The sequence below is a fragment of the Palaemon carinicauda genome, chromosome 43, assembly GCF_036898095.1.
Source record: "Palaemon carinicauda isolate YSFRI2023 chromosome 43, ASM3689809v2, whole genome shotgun sequence".
Classification (NCBI taxonomy): domain Eukaryota; kingdom Metazoa; phylum Arthropoda; class Malacostraca; order Decapoda; family Palaemonidae; genus Palaemon; species Palaemon carinicauda.
In genome coordinates, this window is record NC_090767.1 from 16071238 (window position 1) to 16083760 (window position 12523).

The window sequence follows — 12523 nt, forward strand, 5'->3', positions numbered from 1 at the left end:
AGGTCTGCTGGTCGGTTGCTTTGTTAGGTCACTGTATTTAGCTCTCTCTCTCTCTCTCTCTCTCTCTCTCTCTCTCTCTCTCTCTCTCTCTCTCGAAATTATTGAAATTTAATTTTTGATCAATCTAAAAACACATTAAGAACTAATACCTAAACACAGTAACTGCTTTCCTTTTGGAGTACGTAATAATAATAATAATAATAATAATAATAATAATAATAATAATAATAATTTAAACAAAGCGTTGAAAGTATTTCCTCTTCCGATGTCGACCGTTAGTCTCACTGATCACTTTTCTATATTTCCCAAAATTAGATTTTCTTTCTTTCTCAAATCATTGATTAAATAAGTCACTTGTGGTAATTAATGAATTTACACTATTATTCTTTTAGAAGAGAAAATTATTGCAATGTTCTTTTTTATTATATACAGTGAAATTTGAATAAGTTTTATGGGTCTATGAAATCATACTTTACTCCTTTATTTTGTTTTTAGTTTGTGCCTTACGCTTTTTGCCAGCAAGGGGTTTTATAGCCACAAAAGGCAATAGTTAGGAGAGAGAGAGAGAGAGAGAGAGAGAGAGAGAGAGAGAGAAAAGTTCATTTAAGCTGGACATTTTCAAGTTGTATGTAACGGAGTACATCCAAACTTTCTCTGAGTAATTCAAAGCGTTTGCAAGATTTTATAGTTTTTATTTGCTTATCTATGATGAGTTTAAGATACAGTAAGAGAAGATCTACTTATCTCTATATATGTCAACATTTATTACATAACGGTGTATCTTACCTCAAGAATGGTCTAGACCAAGGAACATTATTAAATACCTGGTAGTTAGTCAACTCTAGTTGTTTGCAATCAGGGCCAAAAAGGTCATAGGTGTTTCAACATCGTCCCAAACAATTTGTCTAACATAATTCATCCAAATAATTCTAAAAGTGATGAATTCATCTTTCATTTGACAACATAAGTTTTACGGGTATGAAACAGAAATTGAAACGAGGGCAACATATTCATTGGTTGAATTAAGAAGGACAGCTTTGATTGGTGAATTGGAAATGGGTGGTTAGTTTCAATAATAATAATAATAATAATAATAACAGAAAATAGAAGAAAGGGAAGTCGGAAGCCCGGCCACTGTCCAGTGCTCACCAGCTGCCATTCATTTTCTGAATGATATTCAGAGGGAATTTTTTCTAATATTTTAGAAAAAAAGGTTGTGGCATCGGAAAAAAAAACAAATGGAACAAAATTCTACTAAAATAAGAAGCTTTGAGCAAAATAAACATTAAATGTTACCCCGGAGAGAGAGAGAGAGACACAGAGAGAGAGAGAGAGAGAGAATCTCCCACCATCACCACCCTCCCAGACCCAGAGAGAGAGAGTGACAGGAGAAAGAATCTCCCACCATCACCACCCTCCCAAACCCAGAGAGAGAGAGAGAGAGAGAGAGAGAGAGAGAGAGAGAGAGAGAGAATCTCCCACCATCACCACCCTCCCATACCCAGAGAGAGAGAGTGATAGGAGAAAGAATCTCCCACCATCACCACCCTCCCAGACCCAGAGAGAGAGAGAATCTCCCACCATCACAACCCTTCCAGACCCAGAGAGAGAGAGAGAGAGAGAGAGAGAGAAAGAGAATCTCCCACCATCACCACCCTCCCAGACCCAGAGAGAGAGAATCTCCCACCATCACAACCCTCCCAGACCCAGAGAGAGAGAGAGAGAGAGAGAGAGAGAGAGAGAGAGAGAGAGAGAGAGAGAGAGAGAGAAACTCCCACCATCACCACCCTCCCAGACCCAGAGAGAGAGAGTGACAGGAGAAAGAATCTCCCACCATCACCACCCTCCCAGACCCAGAGAGAGAGAATCTCCCACCATCACAACCCTCCCAGACCCAGAGAGAGAGAGAGAGAGAGAGAGAGAAAGAGAATCTCCCACCATCACAACCCTCCCAGACCCAGAGAGAGAGAGAGAGAGAGAGAGAAAGAGAATCTCCCACCATCACCACCCTCCCAGACCCAGAGAGAGAGAGAGAGAGAGAGAGAAAGAGAATCTCCCACCATCACCACCCTCCCAGACCCAGAGAGAGAGAATCTCCCACCATCACAACCCTCCCAGACCCAGAGAGAGAGAGAGAGAGAGAGAGAGAGAGAGAGAGAGAGAGAGAGAGAGAGAGAGAGAGAGAAACTCCCACCATCACCACCCTCCCAGACCCAGAGAGAGAGTGACAGGAGAAAGAATCTCCCACCATCACCACCCTCCCAGACCCAGAGAGAGAGAGAATCTCCCACCATCACAACCCTCCCAGACCCAGAGAGAGAGAGAGAGAGAGAGAGAGAGAGAGAGAGAGATAGAGAAAGAGAGAATCTCCCACCATCACCACCCTCCCAGACCCAGAGAGAGTGACAGGAGAAAGAATCTCCCACCATCACCACCCTCCCAGACCCAGAGAGAGAGAGAGAGAGAGAGAGAGAATCTCCCACCATCACCACCCTCCCAGACCCAGAGAGAGAGAGAGAGAGAGAGAGAGAGAGAGAGAGAGAGAGAGAAAGATAATCTCCCACCATCACCACTCTCCCAGACCCAGAGAGAGAGAGAGAATCTCCCACCATCACAACCCTCCCAGACCCAGAGAGAGAGAGAGAGAGAGAGAGAGAGAGATAGAGAGAGAGAGAATCTCCCACCATCACCACCCTCCCAGACCCAGAGAGAGTGACAGGAGAAAGAATCTCCCACCATCACCACCCTCCCAGACCCAGAGAGAGAGAGAGAGAGAGAGAGAGAGAGAGAGAGAGAGAGAGAGAGAGAATCTCCCACCATCACCACCCTCCCAGACCCAGAGAGAGAGAGAATCTCCCACCATCACAACCCTCCCAGACCCAGAGAGAGAGAGAGAGAGAGAGAGAGAGAAAGAGAATCTCCCACCATCACCACCCTCCCAGACCCAGAGAGAGAGAGTGACAGGAAGAGGGAGAGTGTGTGCTATTATCACCTCAAGTGACTGAATATTACTATATTTTAGTCTGCTCCCAAAGAATTATCTTCGACAATAAATAAAATGAAAAATATAAAGAATTCCTGTTCTCCTATTCGCAGTTTGGTTCTTTCATACACTTCTATGCAATATAAACTAAAAGATTACTATTTGTGGATTTACCAAAAGTAAACGTATAGAGTAGAGGTCCCCTTTTTTTTTTTTGTTTCATTTGTTGATGTCGGCTACCCCCCAAAATTGGGGGAAGTCCCTTGGTATATGTATGTATGTATATTATGGTACAAGATTTGCGCACAGTAGATATTATATCTAGATATATCTACTGTGTGCGTACTGTGTATTATATTGTGAGTATAATACACAGTAAACTATACAGTACCACATATGCATCATAAAATAAAGGCCCTTTTTAATTTGAGTCTATGTAGAGCTTTGTCATTACTGGTTGGAGAAAACCTCCAAAATGGCCACTACTATGTTGTACTGTAACAATAACATCTTAATAGCGAACTACATTCAAATCAAGTCTTTCAATACTAACTGAAGTCGATTGCTCTTCCTCCCCCTACATCCATTCAGGGATTGAGGCTGTCCCTTCCAGAGGAGGAGGAACAGCAATAATGTTCGGGAAGCTTTTTTGAAATAAAGAAAACCTGGCCAGAAAGGTTTGCTTTTACCTATTCATAAACACGCATACATAAAACCATAGATGAACACTTGGTATATAATCAACCTGGAGCGTGATCGAGAGTGACTCCTGCGACGCGACCTGCATGTTGTCCTCCTAGACCTAGAACTTCTGGACCCGGACGTTGAACGTCGTCTAGAGTGCGACCATGTTCTATGAAAGAACGAGAATACGACGTAGAGTAATCTTCCGACTTTCGACGTATTCTTCGTCGAATTATGGAAGGCCTAAAATAAAATCGTCACCTACTTCCTTCTGTGTATATGGATATACTGTAAGTACAAAAAGTACTAAAATATATTTCAAAATACATTTTCAACAGCTGTAATTAGCATGCTAACATATTGCCATCAAACATACTTCTAGAATGGGAAGCTATCAAATCTAACATTATTTCACATGATTAAACCCAACCCTTTTATGAAAAATCAAGTTTTCGATTTAAAAATCATTTCAATACAGTACTTCCCCAATTTTTTATCACTAGCGTGACGAAAGAAACAAACATCTTACAGGGTTTTTAAGCTAGTCTGTCCCGAGTGATTGCAATCTTCGACCGACAGGGGTCTTGTAAATAGCATCTGTTCTGAAAATTCAGCTTTACAATACTGTACTGTACTTTGACTATCAGCCCACTAAATTGTGGGAAGCTCTTTATATGAATATTGAGTAAATATTGAAATAATAATTCTTTGAAAAAATTGCTTTATTTCAAATAGATGGTTGTAAATCTACAGGTAAAGTGAAAACCCACCTAAGGAAAACGCAGATATCGAAAGAAAAAGGACAATTCTGATACAAAACTCTTTGCAGCTTCAAGGATAGTGACAATCTGGTTATTCTTTTCACGTGATGGGCAAAATAAGACACCATTTAGCAATCTTACCGTCAGTGGGAACATTACGAGTGAGATTCAGTGTCCGAGCGTCTAGGACATCCCTTGTGAGAGAGGCCAGGCAAGCAGAATTCTAAGAAAAATGCTTACAAATAATCAGGTATTTCTCTTATACATAACTAAGTGTATCCCTGTTTCCCAAAAATTCAACATCATACCATCAAAGGGAGTATTTACACAAGATAGATCTCCTTAAGATGTCCCATGTAGCACCCAAAGGACCTGAAAACTGGCCTGCATCCAAAGGAATTTGCATCTTTCAAAAAGGCATTGTTACCTTTGATAATGATAAAACTAAGTCGCCACCTAGATTATAGTGGGCACCCGATAATCAAAGTCTTCACTAAAAAAAAAAAAAAGAGATGGCTCTATTATGCAAAAAGCAAAACAGTTTCTTAACATTGCTCTAGATCTAGACAATGACATTTTTACTGACTTAACAAAAAGTCTTTTCATCCAGGTTGTCCTCAATGAAGGAATTGAGAGCAGGAAACTGGAAATGTCAAGGTAGACTTTTAGTGTTGAAATCCTTCTTTGCCTAAAACTCTTGTTAAAGGGGTCATTTTTACCCATAGCTCCATTTGAGGAAAATATAACATTGCCAGAATGCAAGAGCTACCAGAAAGATCTCTAACGTTAAAAGTCCTTAAACACAATTGAGATTTTTTTCTAATTAAAGGAAAGAATTTACGAACCCCATCCAAGTTCCAAGAGATGTCTCGAGGTAGGAGTAGTTTCGATAACAAAGGATCTGATAAAATCCCATAGAACGGCACCTCGTAGTAACGGGGGATGTTGAGAAAGGAGAAGACTAATTGGTAAGGGACCTCTGATAGTGGTTTTAACACGCCCCAGTTACTATACCGACACCCTATAAGGGTGAGCGAGCTGGGTATATTCCTGGCATTCCATGCAACTTTTTTCTCTGGTATATTTAGCAGTATTTATACCATAGAAATGGTGCTTTAAGGAGCATTTCACTGGGCGACACAGGTCCCTCGCCCAGAAATAGATTGTTTCCTTTGTCAAAATCCCTTATTTGAGCTGCTTGACACGTCAAGCCCCAAACATACAGAAGCCAACAAAGAAGAGTATCTTTTATTACCAGGTACTGAGGTATTCTTAGCATAGTTAAGAAATTTGAAAACCTTAATATCACCTCATGAATTTAGTGACAAATCTAGAATTGTACCAATCGTAGCATACTAGCTAGCCTTGAAAGCCTCTATGCCCTGAGTAGGCTCAAAGTGGCCAATAACATTAAGCTACAAATGTACAGTAGATATAATGTATCTGTAATCACACTACAGATGATACAGATTGAGAACATATTGCCTTATCAATTTTGTGGAATTCGTCAACAAAATTCTACCTTTACAGGGCTTCTAAGCCCTCCTATTACTGTCAAGTCTGAAAAAATATTGGGGTCCACTAGAACCATGGTAAGTAATTCACTTTATTAACTTGTCCAAGTAGTAAGCTACTCAGGAAGTCTTAGTCCATGTAAGTTTGATCGTATAAATTACTTTTAATACAAAAGACAGTATTAGACATATCTAGGATTAATTTTAGGGTAAGAATGGCATGCGATTCAAAGGCAAGGCTACCGAAACCTCTTTAGGTTAGGCTAGACTAATTAAACCTTTCAAGGTTTAAGCTAGACTACACTTATAGGCTGAAGTACCTGTTTCTTTGCATATCCCTTTTGTTACAAATAATCATATCAGATACACTGACAAGATGAGAACTTTAGAAATGTTGTGGTATTTGTAAGGAGAGTAAAATTAACCTGAAAACATTGTGGTTTATATTACCTGACTTGTCAGGCTAATTCCAAACTCTTTAACCTCCCCATTTTTTGTTCCTCAAATAGAAAGACTTAGAAGACATTTTATTGTCTATTTGTTCCCTAAATGTTTCTCTACATTTGATTTTCGACGCCCAATGAATCCAAGGCTTGCTTGCTCCTTAAAATTCATACACTGCCAAGCATAGCACAACTTTATTACTGTGACCTTACTAAAATACAGAGAGAGAGAGAGAGAGAGAGAGAGAGAGAGAGAGAGAGAGAGAGAGAGAGAGAGAGAAATACCAATACTTTGAGTAGAGAAAATAACAAACACATTAATACCCAAAGATACAAAATTGATTCTTTTTGGAGTGGATTTCATAAGATGATTTTTTTCACAGATTGAATCTTGTTTTACAAGTAACATGATCTTAAAATTTACAACAAAATTTCATTTAGTATCCTGAGTATTTTTTCGTAATACGAGGCGTAGAAATCTTCGTATGTCGTTTCGTAAAATGAGTTTTTTGTATAAAGAAACATTCGTATCTCGAGGTTTCCCTATATCATTATGTCTATTCTACACTTAGGTCACTCGGACATCCCATACTTTGTGCTATAAATTAGATGTTCCTTGAGGATATAGTGAAAAGCAAAGACATCAAGTAAGATCAGTAGCTAGAGAACTGCATTAGCTATGCAATATTAAAACAGATAGTCAAAAGGCAAGACAATGGATCCCTCATGGTGGCAAAGAGAACTCACCTTGGAAACTAGCTCTGATATCATTCTGCATCAATACATAAAAACTCAGGAGTCAGAGAGAGAGAGAGAGAGAGAGAGAGAGAGAGAGAGAGAGAGAGAGAGAGAGAGAGAGAGAGAGAGACTTACCGTGATCTTTCATCCTTGGAGGAGTCCAAGAAAGATATGACGGGGGTCAATGGCCGATGCAATAAAGTTCTGGGCCTCTTTGACTCTCCTCATGGCTTCCTCAATTTCTCACTGCGCTGCCTCGTTGCTCTTGGTTTAGGGCTTGATAATTGCAGTGGTAGAACGGTTGTTCACTCTGGAAAGAGAAACAATGTCAATTCAACTATTAAACACTATAGTAACATATATTAATGTTGAGATAAAAGAAAAAAAATCCTATAAAGACTTATAGAATGTAAAGTATAAATAGTTTTGATAAAATTTGTCAAAATATTTTATATGACTTTGCTGCTACAGACACAAGAAAAGACAAATTTGAAGATAATTTGTATTTTTCCCGTAATACAAACCTGGGGTTTTTTATTTGGATTATCTTCCAGCTTCGCCAAAAGATAATCCAAATAAAAAAGTGAACAATTGAAAATTGTTTCTCCATTACGAAAATCACATTAATTCTACCCGTTTTACTTTAAAATGACCCAAGCATCTCTCTCTCTTTTCCATTGATGTTGATAAGGACTTCAAAATGGGAGATAGGTCAAACTACTATTGTATCAGGCTAGCGTGGGACACAAAGGGTCGCACTGGGTAAGGAGAGCGCGGCGAGATGTTATCACGACGCGACCAGAAAACTTACTGGAGGTCGAGACCTGAGCGAGCACGCTCTCCGACCCCGGGTCGCCTCATGGCGCGTATCACTCCGCCAGAGGTTCCCCCGCATAGAAAACGGAGATAGGGTAAACTACACAAAATTCTGGTCGGTTGGGAGGAGATCCCAGATACTCCTAAGACAGTAGTTCGAGGTAAGTACTCCGTGTTGGAACAAACTACTATTGTATCAGGCCATTACCTTAAAAATCACGCATTCCCACACAAATCAACTCTCCTCAATTGCAGATATAACTAACACCTTCAAGTTCATGCAGAATTAAGCTTAATTTATTTAGCTTATATATATGTTGCAAGGTTCTATTTTCTAAGGTGGCCTTTTCTAGTTCTTAGATCTTCAGCACCCCCTGCAGTAGGATGTAACTGCCTACCCCCCCCTAGGGCAATTGTTCCACTGCCATTGTGGACTGGGGTTCTTTTATTCATATCTGGGGTGCGGCCAGTTTCCATGCATTGTCTGTCTGTGATAATAGTTGATTCAACACTGTACAATATTGCACAAAATTTCCAACAAGAGGAAAATAGCTACAGTATAGTCTAATTCACTATGGAGGAAAAGAACCAGAATAAACTTAAACATAGAGTAGTAGGCTTAACAGAAAAAAATGACACTCGGCTAACATAATAAAAGCTACAGTTAACAATAATAAAATAAAACATTTTAAAAGTAACTTGTATTTTTCCTAGCCATACAACTACTTCTTCTCCATCACTTACAGCAAAAGAGAAAGAAAATTACAAATTTTTGTCAGGAGCTGTCTGTACATGCGTACAGTACTAGAAAGTGGCCAAAACAAAAGTGAGTAGTCTACAATAGGAGCCCCTTTCCAATCGGTGGTAGGATAGCTGCTCATTATCCAACTTTAATATCTCTAAATAAAGAACGAGGGTTTGTAGGATGCGTAGGAACCTGCCAGATGTGTGGTAGAATCTGTGGTTCTAGGATTGGTCTGCACAGTCGCGTACAATGGCATCAGCGACAACAACATTAATTTAATCATCATCACCAGTTATTTAAGGAAGCAGTATTCGTCATCAATTCAATGGACAACCATAAACTAGGAAGGAACAAATATACCTTGCAGTAAACGTACCTGTCCCTGATTGCAAACAAAATCCCTCTCTCAACCATTATAAACCTATTTGCATAAGAACAACTAGAAGTTCTACATACTTTACATCACACATTAAAATACTTACTTGATGGGCTGTCCCATGAATTCCTGATGATGCATTTTCAGCGCTGATATTATTAAAAGGTTGCTCAGAAGACTCCACTAATGCATTTTTAGTTCCATTACACTCCAATCCAAGACGCACATAACGAACTTCTCCAGCTTTAGCTGCTAGCTCCATCAATTCCTCAGCAGTTACCTATGAGCAAAAAGTCCAAAGACTGTACTCTCAAACATAAATATATCATGAAACTTATGCAAATATGACAAATTCGTAGATAATTTGTATTTTTCCTAATTATACAAACCTTAGCTATTTAATAGGGGTATTACTTTCGGCGTAGCTGAAATGACGAGCCGTTAATTTTTAACATGGGTTTACTACCCACACCGCTAGTTAGCAGGGGTAGGGGAGGGTAGCTTGCTACCTCCCCCCTCTCACACACCTGTGCTTGAGCTCACTTTGCTTGGAGGTAGGACTTCAAGAGGGATAGGGCTGGCGGGCAAGTTTGGTTAAATAGCTAAGGTTTGTATAGTTAGGAAAAATACAAATTATCTACGAATTTGTCATTTGTTCCGTAACTGGAATATAAACCACACCATTTAATAGGGGTGACTCACCCACTAGGAAGGGTGGACGTCCCAGCCCGTCTGGCTTTTGGCTTTGACCAGGGACTCCTTATTTGAGTGTGTAGCACTTAAGAAATAAGGAGTCCCTGCACCTCGCTAAAACCTTGCTACGCAAGGTCTGCGGCCTACGCAAGCTGTGTGTGAAGGTAAGAAGAAGTGTGACTCGTCCTAGAATGTTGTTCTGAAGTTCTTTAGATGGAAACTTATAGACTAGGACTTTCCCAATACCACCTCGTCAGGGTATGGGGACGTAATAGTATTAATCTTAACCCTTTTACCCCCAGGGTATTTGGAAATTTCCCACCCTTAACCCCCAGGGGGTTATTTTTTTCCAAGCACATTTTGCAGTATATTTTATCTAAATTGCTCTAACAGCCTTAATTTTTGTCATAGAGAGGTCATGTTGGTCTCATTCTCTTGGAAAATGCCTGAATTTTCTCAAAAAATTATCAAAAAATATGAAAAACTAATTTTTATAGCATTTTTTTGCAAGGACGTACCGGTACGTCCATGGGGGTAAAGGGATGGCTTTTGTGAAACGTACCAGTACGTCCTTTGGGGGTAAAAGGGTTAATACTAGGAACACAAGGAAGCATGGTTTACCTGCAGTGGTTTGAGGTTAGCTATGCAAAGAACCCAGGATGCTGCTTTCCCCAAGAGAGGGGAGGATGAAAAAAAGAATAAGGGCCAGTCAAACCTCTTCATTCATGCAGACTAAAACCGGGTAACAATGCCCTCGACCTTCTGCTACTTGTCCAATAAGAAGCTTGAGGTTTTAAACCAGCTGTTGTGCAACCACCACAGGACCGATAGAGAACGTATCAAGTCTCCTGAGGGTCACGTCTTGCAGGAAGTGGGATGTGAACGTTGTTTGACGTTTCCACACCCCAGCTTGAAGAACCTGCGTCACTGAAAAATTTCTTTTGAAGGCCAGGGATATAGCTATGCCCCTGACATCATGTGCTCTGGGGCGACGTGACGGAGGAGGGTCTGGATTCAGTGCCAGGTCAACAACCCTGCAAATCCATGCTGAGATGGTGTTCTTGGTGACCCTCCTCTTGGTCCTTCCTGTGCTGACGAATAGTGCAGGCACACGAGGACGGGCTGCGGCTGTTCTCTTGAGGTACAGCCTCAAGCTCCTCACTGGACATAGTAAGAGATGGTCTGGGTCATCTGTTATAGTACGGAGACTAGAAATCCGGAAGGAGTCGAATCGAGGATCCGCTACTCTTGGATTCTGAGTCTTAGCAATAAACTCAGGGACGAAGCTGAACGTTACCTCCCCCCATCCCCTTAAATGAGCAATGTCATACGAGAGACCATGAAGTTCGCTGACTCGCTTGGCCGAGGCCAAAGCTAGCAGGAATACCGTCTTTCAGGTTAGGTGGCGATCTGATGCCTGGTTCATACGGAGGTCTCTTAAGAGACCTGAGAACTCGAACCACGTTCCATGGGGGAGGTTTCACTTCCGACTGAGGGCAGGTAAGTTCATAACTACGTACGAGTAGAGAAAGTTCTAGCGATGAGGAAATGTCCATTCCTTTGAGCCTGAAGGCCAGACTTAAGGCTGAGCGATAGCCTTTCACTGCCGAGACTGAAAGGCGCATTTCTTCATGCAAATACACGAGGAACTCCGCTATTGCTGGAATAGTGGCATCTGGGTGAGAGATACCCCTTCCACGACACCAACCACAGAAGACTCGCCACTTCGCCTGGTAGACCCCTGCGGATGACCTGCGCAGGTGTCCAGACATCCTAATCGCAACTTGTTGCAAAAATCCTCTCTCAGAGAGGAGATGCTGGATAGTCTCCAGGCGTGAAGCCGCAGTGAACCTACGGATTTGTGGAAGATGTTGGCATGTGGTTGTTTGAGAAGATTGTGTCGTGGAGGGAGTTCTCTTGGTGGCTCCGTTAGGAGTTGCAGAAGGTCCAGGAACCATTCTGCATGATGCCATAGCGGAGCTATGAGGGTCATTGAAAGATTGACCGATGTTCTGGTCTTGTTGAGTACCCTCCTCATCAGACAGAACGGGGGAAAGGCGTAAACGTCGATGTTGTCCACCGTTGTTGGAAAGCATCTTGCCAGAGAGTCTTGGGGTCTGGGACTGGGGAACAGTACAGCGGGAGCCTGAAGTTCAGGGCCGTTGCGAAGAGGTCCACAGTCGGAGAACCCCACAAAGTCACGATTTTGTTGGCTACTAGATGATCCAAAGACTACTCGGTACTCACTGAGATACTCTGCTCAGGTTGTCGGCGAGCACATTCCTTTTGCCCGGAATGAAGCGTGCCGATAGTGGTATCGAGCGGATTTCGGACCATCTCAGTATTTCTACTGCTAGATGGGATAGTTGCTGCGAAAAAATACCTCGTTGTTTGTTGATGTAGGCAACTACTGTGGTGTTGTCGCTCATCATCACCACAGAGTGACTTGCCAGGTACTGATGGAACTGTTGAAGGGCCAGAAAGATGGCCTTCATCTCTAGGAGATTTATGTGGAGGTACTTTTCTGACTCTGACCAGAGGCCTGAGGTCGTGTGGTGCAGAACGTGGGCCCCCAACCCTTTTTTTTGAAGCGTTCAAAAACACCGTCAAATCCGGGGGGAGGACAAGAAGATCCACTCCCTTTTGTAGGTTCTCGTCTGCCACCCACCACTGGAGATCCGTCAGTTCCGCAGGTCCCATGGGGATCTGGATGTCCGGGGAGTTGTCCGCTTGATTCCACCGGGACTTGAGTCGCCACTAGAGGGATCTC